This window comes from Papio anubis, chromosome 13 (genome assembly GCF_008728515.1).
Source record: "Papio anubis isolate 15944 chromosome 13, Panubis1.0, whole genome shotgun sequence".
Lineage (NCBI taxonomy): Eukaryota > Metazoa > Chordata > Mammalia > Primates > Cercopithecidae > Papio > Papio anubis.
The window spans coordinates 47,011,810-47,030,342 of NC_044988.1; the positions used below are offsets into that span (position 1 = coordinate 47,011,810).

An 18,533-nucleotide genomic window follows, 5' to 3' on the forward strand; every position below is an offset into this window, starting at 1 on the left:
GTTGCAGTGAGCCGAGATCATGCCACTGCACTCCAGCCTGGGTGACAGAGATAGACTCCATCTCAAAAAAAAAAAAAAAAAAATCATTTGGTTCTTATTTGTAGTTTATATTTCTTTGCTGAAGCTTTCTCTTCCTTTGCAAAGACTTTTGATTTTTTCATTTATTTCAAGAGTATTCATAATTCCTTCTTAAAGCATTTTTATGATTTCAGCTTTAAAATCCTTGTCAGATAATTCTAACATCTGTGTCATCTTGATGTTGGCATCTGTTGAAGGAAAAACTTCAGCTGTATTAAATTTAAAGGAGTTTAATTTAGCAATGAATGATTTGTGAATCAGGTAGCCCCCAGAATCACAGCAGATTCAGAGAGAGTCCAGAGGTGCATCGTGGTCAGAACAAATTTATAGACAAAAAAAGTAAAGTGACGTACAGAAATCAGAAGTGAGATACAGAAACAACTGGACTGGTTACAGCTTGGCGTTTGCCTTATTTGAACATAGTTTGAACACTCAGCAGTGTATGAGTGGTTGAAGTATGGCTGCTGGGATTGGCCCAGAGTCAGCAGGTGTTACAGGTGCATACTCCTAAGTTAGGTTTTCAATCTTGTCTACCTATTAAGTTAGGTTGCAGTTCATCCACAAGGACTCAAATATAGAAGTATGGAGTCCTTCTCAGGCCATATTTAGTTTGCTTTAATACATTCATCTAATCATTGTCTTTTCTTGTTAAAGTTCAGATTTTCCTGATTCTTGGTATAACAAGTGATTTTCGGTTGAATCTTGAATATTTTCAGTATTATATCACGAGATAGTGGATCTTACTTAGTCTATTTTCCTTTCCTTATTAGGCTTCCTGTGACACTGCTCCAGTAGGACAAAGGAAGCATGTCTTGTTGCTGACAGGTGGGGATAAAAGTCTAACTTCCCCAGGTGGCCTTCATGGATACCCAGCAGTGGGTGGGTCCGCCTCATTACTACTGGGCAGAGTTTGAGTTCAGGATCCTTACAAAGCTTCTGCTTCATGAGTATTACTGTGGAGTCACATCATCCCTCATGTGTTGAGGTCCCCAGCCTGTCTGCCGTTTGCTGTTTGCTTATCAGAGTCTTCTTACATTTATTTTATACATAATGTCCAGGAATTTTAGCTATACTTAAAGAATAGGAAAAGGTATGTTTACTCCATCTTTGCAAAAGTGAAAAATCTTAGATAATATTTTGATCTCAATGCTAGTGAAAACATAACCTATCAGGATTTGTGAGATGCAGCTAAAGCAATACTTAATGAGAAAAGTATACCTCTAAAAAGTTAGAAAGGAAAAATGATCTACAGTTGATTATCTAAACCGCCACCTTAGAAAGCTAGGAAAAGAGGAAAGGAGATAATAAAGATAAGAGCACAATAAATGAGCCAGAGAACAAAAGAATAGAAAAAAGTCAATGAAACCAGCAGCTCATTCTTTGACAACATCAACAAAATTGGTGAAACATCAAGCTAGATCGATCAAGAAAAGGAGAAGACGTGAACTACAAAATCAGTCAGTTCTCACATAATCTGTTTTGAAATGTAAACCTTTCTAATGCAATTGATATACTTTGAGCATAGTACACTTTCACATATGCTTATACACAGCTTTGTACACAACAAACACTAGGTAGGTGCAGTAAACTATACCCAGCTGAACCAAGCCACGTAGGAATACACAAAGTGCACACATGTACACACCTCAGACATCTACCAGCTACCCCATTTCACTGCCTGTGTGGCAAGCCACTCCCATCCACATCTAGTGTTGGAAATTCCAACCAACCTCAAATGACCCTCCTTCCACTACTTCACAGTAACTCACAAGCTGCAAGAAACCTGATGCCTAACTCCACAAACAAATTTCAGGCCTTTTTCAAGGTAAAGAGCCATATTTGTTGCAGTATTTATGTATTTCTTAATGACTTCCCATACGTAAAACTGTGCTATTTTTAATAGGTATCTTTTTTTTGTACATGTCACTGACAAAGTTTTTGAATATGTGACCTCTAACCTAATTTTCCTCATGAGTCTTGTGGTTTATAATGTGCAGTTTTGCATAGCACAGTGATTTTCACGAATGCATAGGTGGCATTATAGCAGAACTGACTGCACTTTGCCAAGTGGTCAAATTTAGTTTCCCAACCCGACATTGTATGCCTCTTGATATGTTGTAATGTGAACTATACAGCATCATCTATGAAGAGTGATTACCAAAAATCTTAACCTGAATCTAACCATGCCTTTCTCCAAGGTAAAGAAAAACAGTAGAGAGAGATAAGGTAGATGACACCAAGAGGAAATCATGAGATAAATGCAAAATGCTGTATAGTCAGCTAGACCACTTACTTACTCTGATTAAATCCTATTCTGAAGAAACCAACTAAAAACACATTTTTTGTATGACTAGGACAATGGACTAGACACCAGGATGTTACATGATATGGAATTTTTGTTAACTTCAAGGGTAATAATGTTATTGGTGTTAAGTCGCAAAATGTCCTTATTTTTTGGAAATTAGAGTGTGTATATATATATATATATATATGGCATTTTATAATGGTGTACACACAAGCACACACATACATATGCAAATATAACACACAAGAATATATTAAACCAAATATGGAAATGCATATGAAAATATAAGAAACTAAATATGCAAAATGCTATGGGTATTCATTGTACTGATATTTTTACTTTTTGTGTGTTTGACATTTTTATATTTTGTTATTTTCATAATTTTACAAAATTGACATGTTAGAGGAATTAAAATATTTTTACCTCCTCTTTTTTAGAGAAACTTCATGACCTCAGTGGGCCCCCTAGGTCTATCCAGCTTGTACCACTCTCTCATTGCTCTTGTGTTTTCAGTTATAAAAAGCACTCTTAGCTCCAACAGCCTGTGCCCATCTTCGGGATTCCTTGCATTCCTGCAGGATATAAGACTTCCATTGTATTCCCTTATCTGGCCCCACAAGGAAAATTGAGCACAAATTTTTCTAACTTGAATTTTTTTCTTTGAGTAAAGGAACAATCAGATTAGAGAAAAATCTGAAAAAGTAAATGGAGTTGTGCTTAGTAGTCACTGAGAGAAGAGATGATATTCTAGAGGTTTGGGACTTAGGGAAAAAGAGTCAAAGATGTTAGCATGGATGAACAGCCCAGGGAGAAGGCCAAGCCCAAAGAATGATTTTCTAAAATGTGTGTGCCCAGGTCCTGCTTTCATGCCAGATTGGGCACAGTCTCTCTCTCCCAACTCCTTGACAACTTGTAGCTGCTGAATCTGAGCCAAGACTAAAGGAAATAGATAACTGAGCATTCCAGAAACAGGGGGACAGCTCATGTGCACACTGTTATGGTGACAGCAGAGAAATCTCAGAGATGAAGGGTGTGGGAGAGAGGGATCCAGGAGAAGAGTCAGGGGCATTCAGGAGTGATTATAGGACTTTTTTGCATTTTTTTTCTCCTTGAATTTTTCACTGGAGGAGGTGATTAACTGTTGTGCATCCAGAAATAGTTTAAGCTAAACATAGCAAAGCTGGCAGGGTTTGGGATAAAATAGAACTTGGGTGTAGGAATGTTGCCTCTTGGCTGTCATCCTTCCCTTGAGGATGTCATGAACTCAAACCAAGGTCAACCTTGAGAATCAAGTGCAAGATCTCATCTCTTCACTTCAGGAGGAAAAGTTTGTTCTCATGGTGATGCAACCTATCTAAAGTCAGGAGTCCTTTAAAAAATACCTATCAACTTTTTAGAGGTGAAAGAGACTATTATTAAGAAGATTCAGTTCAAAGTCTTGATTTTATGTACAAGGACTATAGAAGTGAGTTACCTGAGCTCACAGAGCTAGTCGATGGTAGAGGTAAGACTCTGGGTTCAGTACTCTTCCCAGTGTAGCATGTGGTTTCTTGAAATTGAAACCTTGTAAAATTTTGGTTAGATTCTTGGAGGCAGAGAGAAGACTGAAGCTGGAGAGGAGACACAATCAGCAAAATAATCAAGACCTTTAGTTAGAGGTGGGTATTGGGCTTTCTGCCCTCTGGGTAGTGTGATCTCAAGGGATGCTCAGAGATGATTCCAGTGTACATCTGAGCTTTGAATGTGTGGGTGCCTGTTTGAAGGGAGGTGGAAAGCCGGTATTTCCTGGCTGTAGGCATTATGAAATTAGGCCAGGAAACATTAGGAAAATAGGAAATGTGGCTGGGCAGTCACCACTCTGGGCCTACTGTGGGTACAAGAAAAGAAATCTCTTTCTACCCCCAGCCTTACCCCATCCACCCTGTATGGGATTCCATGCAACTTTTTCTCTCTTTTTTTTTTTAGTAGACACTCCCTGGAATTTTGTATTAATTATTTTAAAATTTAAAAAAAAAATTTAACCTTTTATTTTAAAATAGTTTCAGGCTTTCAGAAAGGTTGCAAAAATATTTTGAAGAATTCCCATATGTTTTTAACCCAGATTCCCAACATGTTAACATTTTATAGAGATGATTTTTCATTCTCTTTCTCTGAATCATTTGAAAGTACCCTGAAGATATAATGCTTCTTTATGCCTAAATTCTTCTGTGTGTGTTTCGAGAAACAAGGGCATTCTTTTGCATACCTACGGCACAATTATCAAAACCAGGAAATTAACATTCATACAGCTATTATTCAATCTACAGACCTATTCAAATTTCATCAGTTCTCACACTAATATCCTTATAGCAAAAGAAAAATATATTTTTCTGGGTAGGATCCAATCTAAGATCATGCGATGCATTTAGTTGTCATGTCTCTTCAGTCTCCCATAAGTTCCTCAGTCTTTTTCATGACCTAGACAGTTTTGAAGATTATTGGCTGGTTAATTTGTCACGTGTCTTTCATTTTGGGTTTGTCCAATGCTTGCTGTATTAGGGTTCTCTTAGAGGGACAGAACTAATAGGATATATACATATATCCAATTATATATTACATATATAAAGGGGAATTTATTAAGTATTAGCTTATACAACCACAGCGTCCTGCAATAGGCTGCCTGCAAGCTGAGGAGCAAGGAAGCCAGTCCGAGGGCAGGAAGCATGAAGCCCGGGAGAAAGATGTAGGCTCTCCTTTTCACGTTTTTCTGCCTGCTTTATATTTGCAGGCAGCTGATTAGGTGGTGCCCACCAGATTAAGGGTGGATCTGCCTTCCCCAGCCCACTGACTCAAATGTTAATCTCTTTTGGCAACACCCTCATAGACACACCCAGGATCAATACTTTGTATCCCTCAATCCAATCAAGTTGACACTCAGTATTAACCATCACACTTGCCCACGACTGATTCAGGTTATGCCTTTTTGGAATCAATACCACAGAAATAATGATGTTTTTCTCAGTGCATCATCACAGAAGGCAAATGTTATCTACTGCCAATTACAGGTTATGTCTACTTTGAACACTTTTTAATGTGGGGTCAGTGAGATTTCTACACTGTAAAGTTACTTTTTTTTTTTTTTTTCATTTGTAATTAGTAAGAGTCTGGTGGGGAGATACATCTAGACTATCTAAAAATTCTGCTTCTTATCATACTTTCCCCTTAGTTTTAACATCACTTGGTGATTCTTGCCTAAAACAGTTATTAGTTTACATAACTATAGCACAATTATCCAAACCAGGAAATTAACATTCATATAGCTATTATCCAATATACAGGCCCATTCAGATTTTACCAGTTGTTATGCTAATATGCCTTGTAGCAAAAAAATACATATTTTTCTGGGTAGGACCCAAATGGTTGTTGTCAAATGGTGATTCTTTTCTTATTCCATCATTCCTACATTCATTTACATCGTTTCTTCTATATTTATTATTAATAGTTGTCATCCTACTGCAAGGAAGAGATTTCTATTATTTCTCATTTATATATTTACATAACTGTAGACCCATGGCTTTTTAATGTATTCCATGAGCTATAATCTGTACTGTTGATATTTACTTTGAAGCTCAAATTGTCCCAGGTTTAGTTCCTTCAACTGTCCCCTTATGCTTCTGACACATCCTTGCATTCTTTGAGCACATCTTTGCCTTCCACGTAGCAAGATGTTCCAGGCTTATCTTGTACTTTTCCAGCTACACTTCTGGAATCAGCCAGTTCTTAAAGACCCCTAATTCCTTTTAAGGGAAAATGGTATTTAGAAACTAAGATCTGGGTGTTAGGTTTGCTCATTTGTACTGGAATGTTCCAAATGACACTTTTTTTTTTTTTTTTTTTTTGAGACAGGTCTTGTTTTCTCACCCAGGCTGCAGTGCAGTGGCATGAACATGGCTCAGCTGTAGCCTCAACCTGCTGGACTCAATCCTCTTGCCTCAGCCTCCCAAATAGCTCGTACTATAGGCATGTGCCACCACACCTTTTTTTTTTTTTTTTTTTTTTGTATCTTTTATACAGACAGTGTTTTGTCATGTTGCCCAGGCTGGTCTCGAACTCCTGGGCTCAAACGATCCACCTGCCTTGGCCTCCCAAAGTGCTGGGATTACAGGCAAGAGCCACTGTGCCCAGCCCAAATGACACTTAGAAGCAGTGCTTTTATCACTTCACTTCTAGGAAACTTTCCTGGCCTTTTTGCTAGGTAAGACTCAGGGTCCACTTTTCCAATCCCAGGCCAGTCCCATGTGCTGCCTCCTGTTTTCCAGGAAGAAGCTTCTACCTGCTTGTTCCTATCTTCATAGTAATATCTCTTCTCCTGGTGGCTACAAAGTTGCATGCAAGCTCCCTAGAGCCCTCCTTTCCGACCCATTTCTTCAGCAACTATGCGTTCTTAGCCAAAAACTAGGAAAGCACAACACGTGATCTCCCAAGCATGCATATACTTATGGGTAGAATGGAGCAAGGTATTTGAAATCAGGGCATTTCTGAAAATTATATCTATCAACAAGTACAAAGACCTCCCTCTTCTTCTTTAAATGGGGGCACAGGCATGAAAAAATGAAATTGGTCAATATGAGTAGAGTTCAATGTTTCCAACTGTTGCTTATGTGCATTGGTTTAGGGAGTATCTCTGCCTCTTATGCCTCTTTAATCCCTGGTAGTAAAGCTCATAAATTCATAAATTCCACTCTCTCTCTGTGTCTCTCTTTTCCTGGCTATCTCAGGAAGAGATTAGTCTCCTGTCAAAGCATATACTCTCCATATGAATTCCCAAATGTTCTAAATATCAACCCTCCAAAAGAAGACCTAATACAGTGAGTGATGGTACACAGGGAAAGTAACTAACATAACATATAAATTTCATTTTCCTAGTCCTAAAAGTTTTCCTGGACAACTCTGGCATGTTTATTATGTCTTAATGTTGTACTTTGTTATCATTTCATTTGAAAACACATATCTTTGTTTAAAAATTTGCATTAGTTGAAGCCAGTTGGAGATCCTGAAACGTCTTCCTGGGACGATAGTACTTTTCATTCATTTCAGAAACCGTGATCTTTTCTGATGCAGGGGAAGCAGAAGCATGAAGTAGGCTTGTCAGAGCTAACTCTCAACTCAGGGCTTGATTTCTCTGTGTAACCTTAACAAGTCATGCAGCTCATGTATCATTTCTACTGCTGCCACTAGCCCTTTTGGTAACTTTATGTGAGTTAGAAAGAGGAGCCTAGGAAGTCTCCATCTCACAAGTACCTAATTAGTTGGTCACTTCTCCTCATAACTCCTCAGCCAGAATTAGTCAAATGACTTTACATATCCACAAAGTAGTCAGGAAATGCAGCCCCACTATATATCCAGTGTGATATGTGAGACAGGGAAATATTTGGTAACAAGAATAATGAGAACTAAATGTCTTACAATTGGTTATATCTTACAATTAATCAGCAGTATTTTCTTATATTTGTAGTACATAAAATAATAATGCTTCTTATAATATGTGGCTTCTTAGATCATATAAAATATGGTAAATTTTCTGAATAGTTTGAGAACATCAACAAGATTTCTTGCTAGCCCTGCCAACATGGAGTGAAAATGGAAGTCTGTGGCCATAAAAACACTCATAGCCAATAAACAAATCCAAAAGCTCATAGGATATACTTGTGGAAGCATGCACCAATACTGTGCCATCTGCCCATGTGTTGGGGAGGTACGTGCTCTGGCCACGACTGCTGTTGCATCCTCTCTCTTTGCTCTGTGTTCTCCTTGCCTCTCATGGTCATTGTAACTGCTTCTGCAAGACCGGGACCCAAGGTTTCTGTGCCTGTTTGAATCCTGCTGGCCCTTGTGGCTCTTGCCATGCCTACTGCTTCCCCTGGAACCCTGGTCATGTCCATGTCCACTAAAGTTAACTAACTCTATCTCAGGCAGGAACTGCGGTTGGGCCAATGCTAGGGATCTGGACCGAATGGACTCTTTTATCTCAGCCTGAGTCCTGTGACTGCTCTGAGGAGGTCCTCTGGCTGTTTGCAGCTCAAGCTGGTGCTGGTATCTGGGAGTAATGCTGGTTGCCATCTGGCTAGATTGTCCCAGGAATCCCATACCTTGACTATACCTGTTTTGGTCCAGCTGCAGACAGCCTAACTAGCCAGCAAAATGTCCTTTTCCTGAGCACCCATGGTCATGCTAAGGAGGCTGTGTTTCTCCTGCTCCAGGATGTTAATGAGCTGCTCCTAGGGGACAGCACCCAAATGAGAGGAAGTCTGTCCCTACTGCCTTTCACCATGCAAGGCTTAGCACTTGCACAGACCATTTGCTCTCCCTACAGACCCACCTCAAACACTCCTGTCTTAGCCACACTAAGCTGTCTGCAACCACCCACTCTCCAACACATCAGACTCTTTTATACCTAGGTCTTTTTGCAGGCCTTTGGTTTAGATCTGCTCCATCTGCTCCATCTTGCTCTAGCCTGTGGATTCTTGTACATTCTTCAGTGTCAGGCCAATGGCTACCACTTCTATGACACTTTCCCTGATTTCTGCAGGCTTGCCCTCCTTTCCTTCCTTTCTCCCTCCAAAGTCTCACTGAATTTCAGCCATGCCCATGTGGACTTCATCATTGTATCACATAATGACTGTGTGTATATCTGTATCTTCACTGTGAGCTCCTTGTAGGCACAAGCATATTCTTGCATTTCTGTGTATCTGATCTCTGGCACAAAGCCTGGCACATTATACAAGCTCATTAAGTGTTAAACAAATGCTCATCTGTGTTCTTGATGAAAAGAATGGAGAGTAAGTCACCAGGCTTGCAAACTTTAGGGCTGCAATAGGGCTCTCTTCCTGAAAGCGAGGGTGACACAAACTTTGAGACAAAAAATGAGAGGCAGGAGAAGGAGATTCCATTCATTTCAGCTTTCCTCAAGGAGAATGAGGAGGGGGCAGCCTCAGTGATGCTAGGAAACAGTGACTTCCCCAAGGACTGGTGTGTGCTAAGGAAGAGCTGTGGCACCACAGCCAGTAAAAGTAATTGTCTTGAGGGGCCCACTTCACCCACAGGTTCACTGCTGAGCACCAGAGTTGTATTCCCAGCTGCCCACTAAAGTTCCCTGGATACCTTGGGCTTAGGGAGCCCAAAGGTGAATTCATCATTACCTTCTCTATCTCCCAGGCTTCTCCTTGGGAAGCGGGTACTTACTACCACATACCCAACTGCATGAGCCAGATATCTGGGCTCATTCATGATGCCTCTCACACCCTCACTTCCCATATCTCATCCACCACCAAGACCTGCCAATGTTTTTGCCTGAACATCTTTGGATTCTGCTTGCTAAGTGCCTCTTAATGCTTTTCTTTTTTTTTTCTTTTAATAGGCAGAGTCTCACTCTGTCACACTGGAGTGCAGTGGTGTGATCTTGGCTCACTGCAACCTCCACTTCCTGGGTTCAAGTGATTCTCCTGCCTCAGCCTCTCAAGTAGCTGGGACTACAGGTGGGCACCACTACGCCCAGCTAATTTTTTTTTTTTTTTTTAAGAGATAGGGTTTCACCATGTTGGTCAGGCTGGTCTCAAACTCCTGACCTCGTGATCAGCCCACCTCAGCCTCCCAAAGTGCTGGGATTACAGGCATGAGCCACCGCGCCCAGCCCGAATGCTATTCTCTTATCTCCACTCCATTGTCCGTGTTTTAATTCAGGTCGCCATCTTCTCCCAGACTTCAAATTGACTTCTCTGCCTTTAGTTCCTGCACAATGCTTTTTGATACTCCTTTCCTTTTCTCCTATAAGAAAGGAGAGGCTTTGCCAATAGGAAAAAATTGCCAATAGAAAAAAATCTTGTTTTCTTAGAATGAGATAATCACGTTTATTATCTGGCCCCTTCCTCAATGTCAAGCTGACTGAGGTGTCAGCATCAGGAAGAAATCTTTCTGTTTCCTACCCTTCTTGAGTTCTCTCACTCTAGGAATAGAGAGACAAAATTCCCCCTTTTCAGTATTTCCTTAGCATCTCAGGGGCAGGAAGCCAGAGACACTTATCCAGGCCTAGTCGTTCTTTCCTTGGGAATGATGTTGACGTGGGAGGTGGTGGTTGTTCATGGATCTCAATAGACTAAGTTCTCCTCCTAAATACAAATATTCTAATCCTTGACCTCAAGGTCTCTAATGCTGTTTCCAGGCTCTCACCTGGCCCAGGTGGGCAAAGTCCTGGACATGTAGTGATCTTTACCTTTACCATTGCCAATTGCAGCAGGCCAGTGCTTGACTCAGAAGTTAGCTGGGTTAGAGAAGAGACTGAAGGGTCAGGACACATTGGAGCTGCCATCTTTCCAGAATTCTCTGCTTTAGGGTCTATTGTTAAATAAAAGAAAACTAATCACAGGCTGGGCATGGTGGCTTATGCCTGTAATCCCAGCACTTTGGATGGCTGAGGTGGGAGGATAACTTCAGCCCAGGAGTTCAAGACCTGCCTAGGCAAAGTAGTGATGCCTCATTTCTATAAAAGAATCAAATAAATTAGCCGGGTATGGTGGCTCATGCCTGTAGTCCCAGTTTTGGGGGAGGATGAGGTAGGAGGATAACTTGAACCTGGGAGTTGAGGTTACCGTATCAAATGTATTTGATTTATGTCTCAGGCCTTCCTAAAATGTATAAAACCAAGCTATACCTTGACCACCTTGGGCACATGTTCTCAGGACCTCCTAAGGGCTGTGTCATGGGACATGAGTCAAGATCATGTCACTGCACTCCAGCCTGGGCAACAGAGTGAGAGCCTTTCTCAAAAAAAAAAAAGAAAGAAAGAAGGAAAAAAGAAAGAAAGAAAGAGAAAGAAAAAGAAAGAGAGAAAGAAAGAGAAGAAAGAAAGAAAGAAAGAAAGAAAAAGAAAGAAAGAAAGAAAGAAAGAAAGAAAGAAAGAAAGAAAGAGAAAGAAAGAAAGAAAGAAAGAAAGAAAGATTAGAGAGATCTTTCTTCACAAAGACTGGAGAGATTACCGAGGTAACCATCATTTTCTCCGTTGAGTGATGTGTGAAGCCATCTGGTGGTCAAAGCCATCTTTGGAGTCACTCAGTCCTTGGAATTCCAGCTTTGCCACATACTCATAGTGGGCAAGCTACTGAAGGTCTATGGGCCTCACTTTCTTCCTCTGTAAAATTGGGAAGATAAGAGCGCCTTTATGGAGTTGCAAAAATTAAATTAGACAATACAGTCATGTGTTGCTTGGCAGGGACATGTGAGAGCTGCAGTCCTGGGTGATTTAATCATTGAGCAAACATCGTAGAGTGTACTCACACAAACCTAGATAGTAGAGCCTACTACACACCTAGGCTCTGTGGTATAGCCTATTGCTCCTAGAATGCAAACCTGTATAGCATGTGACTGTACTGAGTACTGTAGGCAGCTGTAGCACCATGCTGTCTGTGTATCTAAACACAGAAAAGGTACAGTAAAAGTATTATATACAAGATATTAAAAAATGGTGTATCTGTATTGGGTACTACCAGGAATCAAGCTTACAAGATGAGTTGCTCTGGGTGAGTCAGTGAGTGAGTTGTGAGTGAATGTGAAGGCCTTGGACATTACTGTACACTACTGTAGACTTTATATACGTTGTGTCCTTAGGGTACATCAAATTTATTTTGAAAGTTTTTCTTTCTTCAATAATAAATTAACCTTAGCTTATTATAACCTTTTTTCTTTATAAACTTTTTTTAATTGTTGAAAACTTTTTGACTCTTTTGTAAAAATCACTTAGCTTAAAACACATTGTCCAGCTGTACAAAATTATTTTCTTTCTTTATTTTCTATTTTGAATTTGTTTGCTACTTTTTAGACATTTTTGTTAAAAACTAAGACACAAACACACATATTAACCTAGGTACACACAGAGGCAGTGTCATCAGTATCATTGTCTTTCACCTTCACGTCGTGTCCCTCTGGAAGGTCTCCACGCTCAGTAACATGCACGGAGCTGTCACCTCCTATGTTAACAATGCCTTCTTCTGGAATACTTTCCGAAGGACCTGACTGAGACTGTTTTACAGTTGGCTTTTTTTTTTTTTTTTAAATAAGTAGAAGGAATACACTTTAAAATAACAATAAAAATATAGTATAGGAAATACATAAACTAAAAATGTTATTTATTATTTATTATTATTGTCTGTGCATAATTGTATGTGCTATACTTTTATGCGACTGGTAGTGTAGTAGATTTGTTTACACCAGCGTCACCACAAACATGTGAGTAATCCACTGCATTATAGCAGTATGTCATATGCCTATGACGTCACTAGGTAATAGGGATTTTTCAGCTCTGTCATAATCTTATAGGACCACCATCACGTATGTGGTCCATTGTTTACTGAACCATCGCTATGTGGTGAATAGGACTGTGCATGTAAAGCTCCTATCACATGCAGGTAGCACTGTGTAAGTTCCCTTTTCCCTGTTTTTAGAAAACCTCTTTCTTCTGCTAACTTTCCCCTCTTTTAAATTATTTGTTCTCTAGCTGATAGACATGTTTCATAGCTTAGAACAAGGGTAGCCACAGGATCTTAGCTCCAGCCCAAGTTTTCCAATTTCAGCATTTTCCCAGTTGTGTGGCTATGTAATGCTGCAATATGTTCTTGTACTGTAAACACCAGTGTACCACACCCAGATTTTCCCGAAATAGGAAGAACTGGTGTTATGTAAGAAGCAGAGTTTGAGGTGGGAAAAGAATATTTCTTGCAGCCCTGAACTTAGTTCTGCTTATAACCCTGGGTAATGTAGTATGTGAGAGAACCCAGGTCTGGGCAGAGAGAGAGGAACTAAAAGGGTAAAGGAGAATGGAAGGTGAACTGAGACTGGTAAAGGGACAGGGATGAGGATAGAGATTGAGAGAGGGACTGGAATCAAGGAAGGGAGTGTGGAGCTGAACTGCCTTCCTCTTTCTAGGCCCTTTAGAGCATACATGTGCCCTACATGCAGACAGAGCACAGCATCTGTCCCCTGTGCACAGCTGATGGGCAGAACAGGCTGACAGCTGATGGCCAGATTTCCTGTAATTAATTGCCAGATCATTGACACACCCTAGGTGCCTGATGAACCCAGAAAGGTAACCTGCAGACTAAATGGAAATATCAAGACCCTCTTTGCTTTTTGCCTTTTTCATATTTGCCCTGCTCCTCATTTTTGTCCAGTCTCCTGTTGTCAGCTCTGCTCCTGATGATCTTGGTGCTCACGCACTCAATTTGGTTTCCATGGGTCAGCTCTAATGCTAGCCAAGGAGTCTTAATGGGATCACTCTCTTTAACTCCCAGGGGTAACCTCATCCCGGCATTAGCACTTGCTCATGGAATGGGGGTTGATCTCAGCCTGACCAAACTAAGTTTTCCTTTCTGGTGTGTTCAGCTATATTTTCTCTGTCCTTCCATGATTTGAAAATGTCTTTGTTTCAAAGTCTAATTTTCCTAAAAGAAATTTTGTTACATGGATAGATTGCATAGTGGTAATGTCAAAATATTCTCTGACCTTGTCAGTAACAGTTGCTCAATCAGATTAGCTAATCTATCAGTGTGAGTGAATGAAAAGAGAAACCATAAATCAGGACGTAAATGGGAGGTGGGAAAGAAGCTTCAAGAAGAGGCTGAAGATTCATGTAATTTAGGGAAGGCTGGGTTAATAGGTAAGAGCAGTCTAGAAGAACACCATGGCTGTTTCTTTTACATAGTATTTTGTTTAGAGAAGGTAAAATTGGGTGCTGGGGGAAAAGCTTTTCTTTACTACTTTCTAGTTTTTAACATATAAACCTTTCTTCTAGCAAAGAGACTAGGTTTTCTAAAATCCAAGTTGTCCAAAATATAATTTGTCTTAAAATGACCTTGCATACCCCAAATTAATAACCAAAGCTTCCACCTTAAGAAACTGAAAAAAAAGTAAATTCACCCCAAAGCAAGTGGAATGTAGGATATAATAAAGATTAGAGCAGACACTAATGAAATGGAAAACAGAAAATTAGGTAAAATCAAGGAAAACAAAAGTTGGTTATTTGAAAAGACCAACAAACTTAAAATCTCATCTAGACCAGTGATTCTCAACCAAGGGTGACTTTGTCCCCCAGGGGATATTTTGTCAATGTCTGGAGAAATTTTTAATTGTAATACTTTGTGTGTGTGTGTGTGTGTGTGTATGTGTGTGTCTGTGTGTGTGTGTGACTGACAGCTCGTGGGTAGAGGTCAGATATGCTACTAAATATTCTACAAGGTATGACAGCCCCTCCATATTAAAATTATTGTGCCCAAATATCAATAATACTGAGGTTGAGACACCTGATCTAAACTGAACCAAAGAAAAGGAAGAAAATGGAAAAGGAGACATCACTACTAATCTCACAGAAATTAAGAGGATTATAAGAGCACATGATGAGCAATTTTAAGCTAAAAAATTAGACAATTTAGATGAAATAGTTCATAGCATGATACAAATTAATGAAATGACTAAAGAAGAAATAGAAAACATGCATAGACTAGTAAAGAATTTTAATAGTAATGGAAAAATCTTCCCTCAAAGAAAAGCATAGGTCCAGATGTCTTCACTGGTGAATTCTACAAAACACCAATTTTTTTAAAAAAACATTTCCACAAACTGTAACAGAGAACATTTCTGAACAAATTCCATGAGACTAGTATTACGCTTATACAAAGCGAGACAAAGACATCTCAAGAAAACAAAACTACAGACCAATATTCCTCATGATTGTAGATGCAAAAATCTTCAGCAAGATATTAGCAAAATAATCAAATTATAAAATGATTATACACCATGCCAAAGTAGGATTTCCCCTAGTAATAGAAGGTTGGTTTACTATCTAAAAATCAATCAATGTAATGTCATATTAATATAATAATATGAATAAAGACAAAAATCACATGATCATCTCAACAGATGCACAAAACATTTGACAAAAGTTTAATCCTCATTCACGATAAAATTTTTTAGTAAACTGGAAATGGAAAATAATTTTCTCAACCTGATAGAGGAATTCGATGAAAAATCTGTAAGTAGCATTATATAATACTTACTGGCTAAACACTGACTGCTTTTTCCTCTAAAATTGGGGGAAAACTATATATTGTATGATTCTATTTATGTAAAATACCTTGAGATAAGTAAATCTATAAAGGCAGACAGTAGATTGGTGTTTGCCTGTGATGGGAATGGAGTGATAGCAAATGGGCACTAGGAATCTTTATGGGAGAATAAAAATATGCTAAAATTGGATTTTGGAGATAGTTTCACAACTCTGTCAATTCGCTAAAAATTATTAAATTGTGTACTTAAAATGGATGAATTTTATGGATCTAAATTATGTTTAACAATGCTCTAAAAACGTTATAATGTGTGGGATGTGGTGTGTGTGTATGTACATGTTTGGGAATGATTCTTAGAATTTCCGAGGGCTTGAGCCTAGTCCTGGCCTAATCTTGAATTCGCTGTCTATCCTTGATGAAATTACCGTATCAATTTTTCATCTATAATGCAAAAGGGCAGGACTACTTAATTTCCAAAGTTTCTTCCAGTTCTTTCAACATTCTATGCATCAGGGTGATTTTGTGTGAATTGTGTGGCTCATGATTCAGGTAGCTAAGATTAGATGCTAGGCTTCAGAGAAAGGTCTTCCTCTCTGCTTTAGAAAGTAAGAGACTATTAGGATGAAAGAACCTCTTAGAGATGGATCAGGGCTAGTTTACGCCTTTCACCATGGGGGTGAGAACACTGATTGACTGACTTCTCCAAACCAAAATATCTCCTTACGTAGACAAGGTGGGACTAGAATCCACTCATCTGGTCCCATATCCATCCTTGCCCAGGGGAAAGTTATGTTTTTATATTTCTTTTACTAGGAGTCTGGAGAGGGTAAGCTTGGGAAAAAAGTAGGCAAGAAAGAACTCTTGGGTGCCTATATGAGCAGGTTATATCTTCATGCTTGTAGATGTGAGCCTGAGTCGGCGGCAGCTGTGGATGAGTGGGAAGGGTGTTGCCATATTTATGTCTGGTATCTTCCTTGCATGACAGTAAACACACACTCTCATTTTCTAGCCATCTTTTTCCACTTGTCTCCCTATCATGGAGTAAAGTCACCATAAGCATCAGCTTTCAGGAAAACTCCTATTTATTCAAAAGATATTTTATTCCCATAAAAGCCAAACCAAAAAAAAAAAGTAATTATGTAAAAGTCAAAGCACAGTAAAATCCCTATAAATCCATGGCCTGATTTCACAGCTCTCACCAGGGACCCACCAGGGTCCCACCAGGTCCAGGTTCATTTCTCTTTCCCCTTTCATCCTATTACTGCTTTCTCATTGCTTCTTATCTCCAAGCTCCATCCCAGAGTATAATAGTTAGAGTGACAATCTGTCTGCCACCTTGTGGTTAGAAACCTGAATGTTGTCGGTTACGTTCCTTGGATCTAGAGAATTTGGAAAGTTTACATTTGACTATCAGGGTAATAAAAACCACAAAGCTCACAATTAATGGTGAGAACAGATGTCATGTATTAGGCACTACAAGCCAAGCAGAATGTGAAGCTCTCTGTATGCATTAATGCATCTAGTTCTCAAAACAACCTTATAAGACAGGCACTGTTATCTCCATTTCCTGGTGAAGCAACTGAAGCTCAGATGAGTTAAGTAGAGTGTTTAGAATTAGGGAAAATGAGTGAGCAAGGCCCTCAAATGTGTCTACTTCTAGGGCTGAGCTCTTGGTGTGACCATTGCACCACCCTCCTCGATCCCTCTCATCCCAATCCAATTTCATCCGGTGCTCAAATATGTCTACCACACCACTGTCGATGGACCATCCACCCTTCCTGTGAAAGGGAACTTGGTACCACTGAGGCACTCCATTCCTTAGTAACTTTCTGCAGCCAGTACCCAGTATTTGTTCTGGAACTGTTACATCAACACATTTAAAATCACATAATTGGCTTTACATTTTGTTAAAAAGAGTATCATGTCCCTTTGCCCCTTGATCTCTCCCCACGCCCACAAAGCAATCCTAGTTCTTGAACAGTCTCTAAATGACAAGTTTTTGTGTCTTTCTACCACCCTGGTTTCTCTCCTTTTAACAGGCCCCAGGTCATTTCTATTCCCTCTTAAAATGTGGAGTTTGGAACACACAGCACAGGTGGAGCAATAGCATTACCTTCCTCTTTCTAGTTTCTATACTTCTAATGCTGCCTAAATTTTGTTTAGTTTTCACATTATTTGGTTAATTACTTGGGAAGTACATTTTAATCTCTATATCATTAAATAAAATAGATTTAGAAATAACAGTTGAATACATAGAACTTAAGAAACATTTGTTAAATGCTCTTTTTTATCCACTGTATCTTATTTCAAAATTGATTGCCTCTATGTCTGTTTCCACGTAAGCTTGCTGATGATTTTACTCCTTGACCTCATAATCCAAATTTGGCCAAGGGTGTTTGCTGGTGCTCTTTTTTAAATGCGCTTTCCATAGAGGAAAAATAAACCAACAGACCCTTGTTGTGACAAGCACGGCCAAGCCATGTCCTAGCGGAAGAGGATGCATCCTGTGCTCATTCCTCTCCTGATTAATTGCCAAGCTGCATATTTGACCACAGAAGATGCTGAGGAGCTCTGCCCACTCCAAGTTTAGCCTTGATCTTGGTGAGTAGAAAAATTCTCTGTGTCAATGGCTAAAATTACCTAGTCAGGCTCTCTCCAACTCTGGCCTGCATTTTCCATCATTTGTTTATTTGCAGTGGGAAGAGATCATCTTCCAAAGTGGGCCAAAGGCAGATAGATTCAGCTCTACCCCACGTTGAGGCATAATAATTTTCTAAATCTGCCTGGGGACTCAAATTAGTTCTGGATGCTTTCCTGTCACTTGGGTGGAGGGCTTGTCTCCAGCATTAATATTGACATAGATGTAAACTGTTGCTGCCTTTCTAGTTTTTAACCAGTTCTTACGGACTCACAAATATTTTTTAAAGGTGGAAAGCAACACACTTGCCAATTTCTTTATTTCTTAAAGCACTCAAGCAGTATGTCCTCTCTGATACCCTTAAATCATAAGAACATTTCCCCCAACCAGGCCCTTGTCCTGTAATTCTACCTGGAAGCAACTT

The 18,533-nt window shown here is 39.6% G+C and overlaps 1 long non-coding RNA gene across 2 annotated transcripts in view; it reads left to right on the forward strand.

Annotated features, from left to right (window-relative positions):
- The first annotated feature begins 643 nt into the window (after window positions 1-643).
- Window positions 644-18,533, forward strand: part of LOC110741414 — a 64,771-nt gene continuing 46,881 nt past the window's right edge. For both annotated transcript variants that reach the window (XR_002517577.2, XR_002517578.2), the window contains exon 1: window positions 644-1,903. This is a non-coding gene — a long non-coding RNA (uncharacterized LOC110741414). The remainder of the gene's footprint in view (window positions 1,904-18,533) is intronic.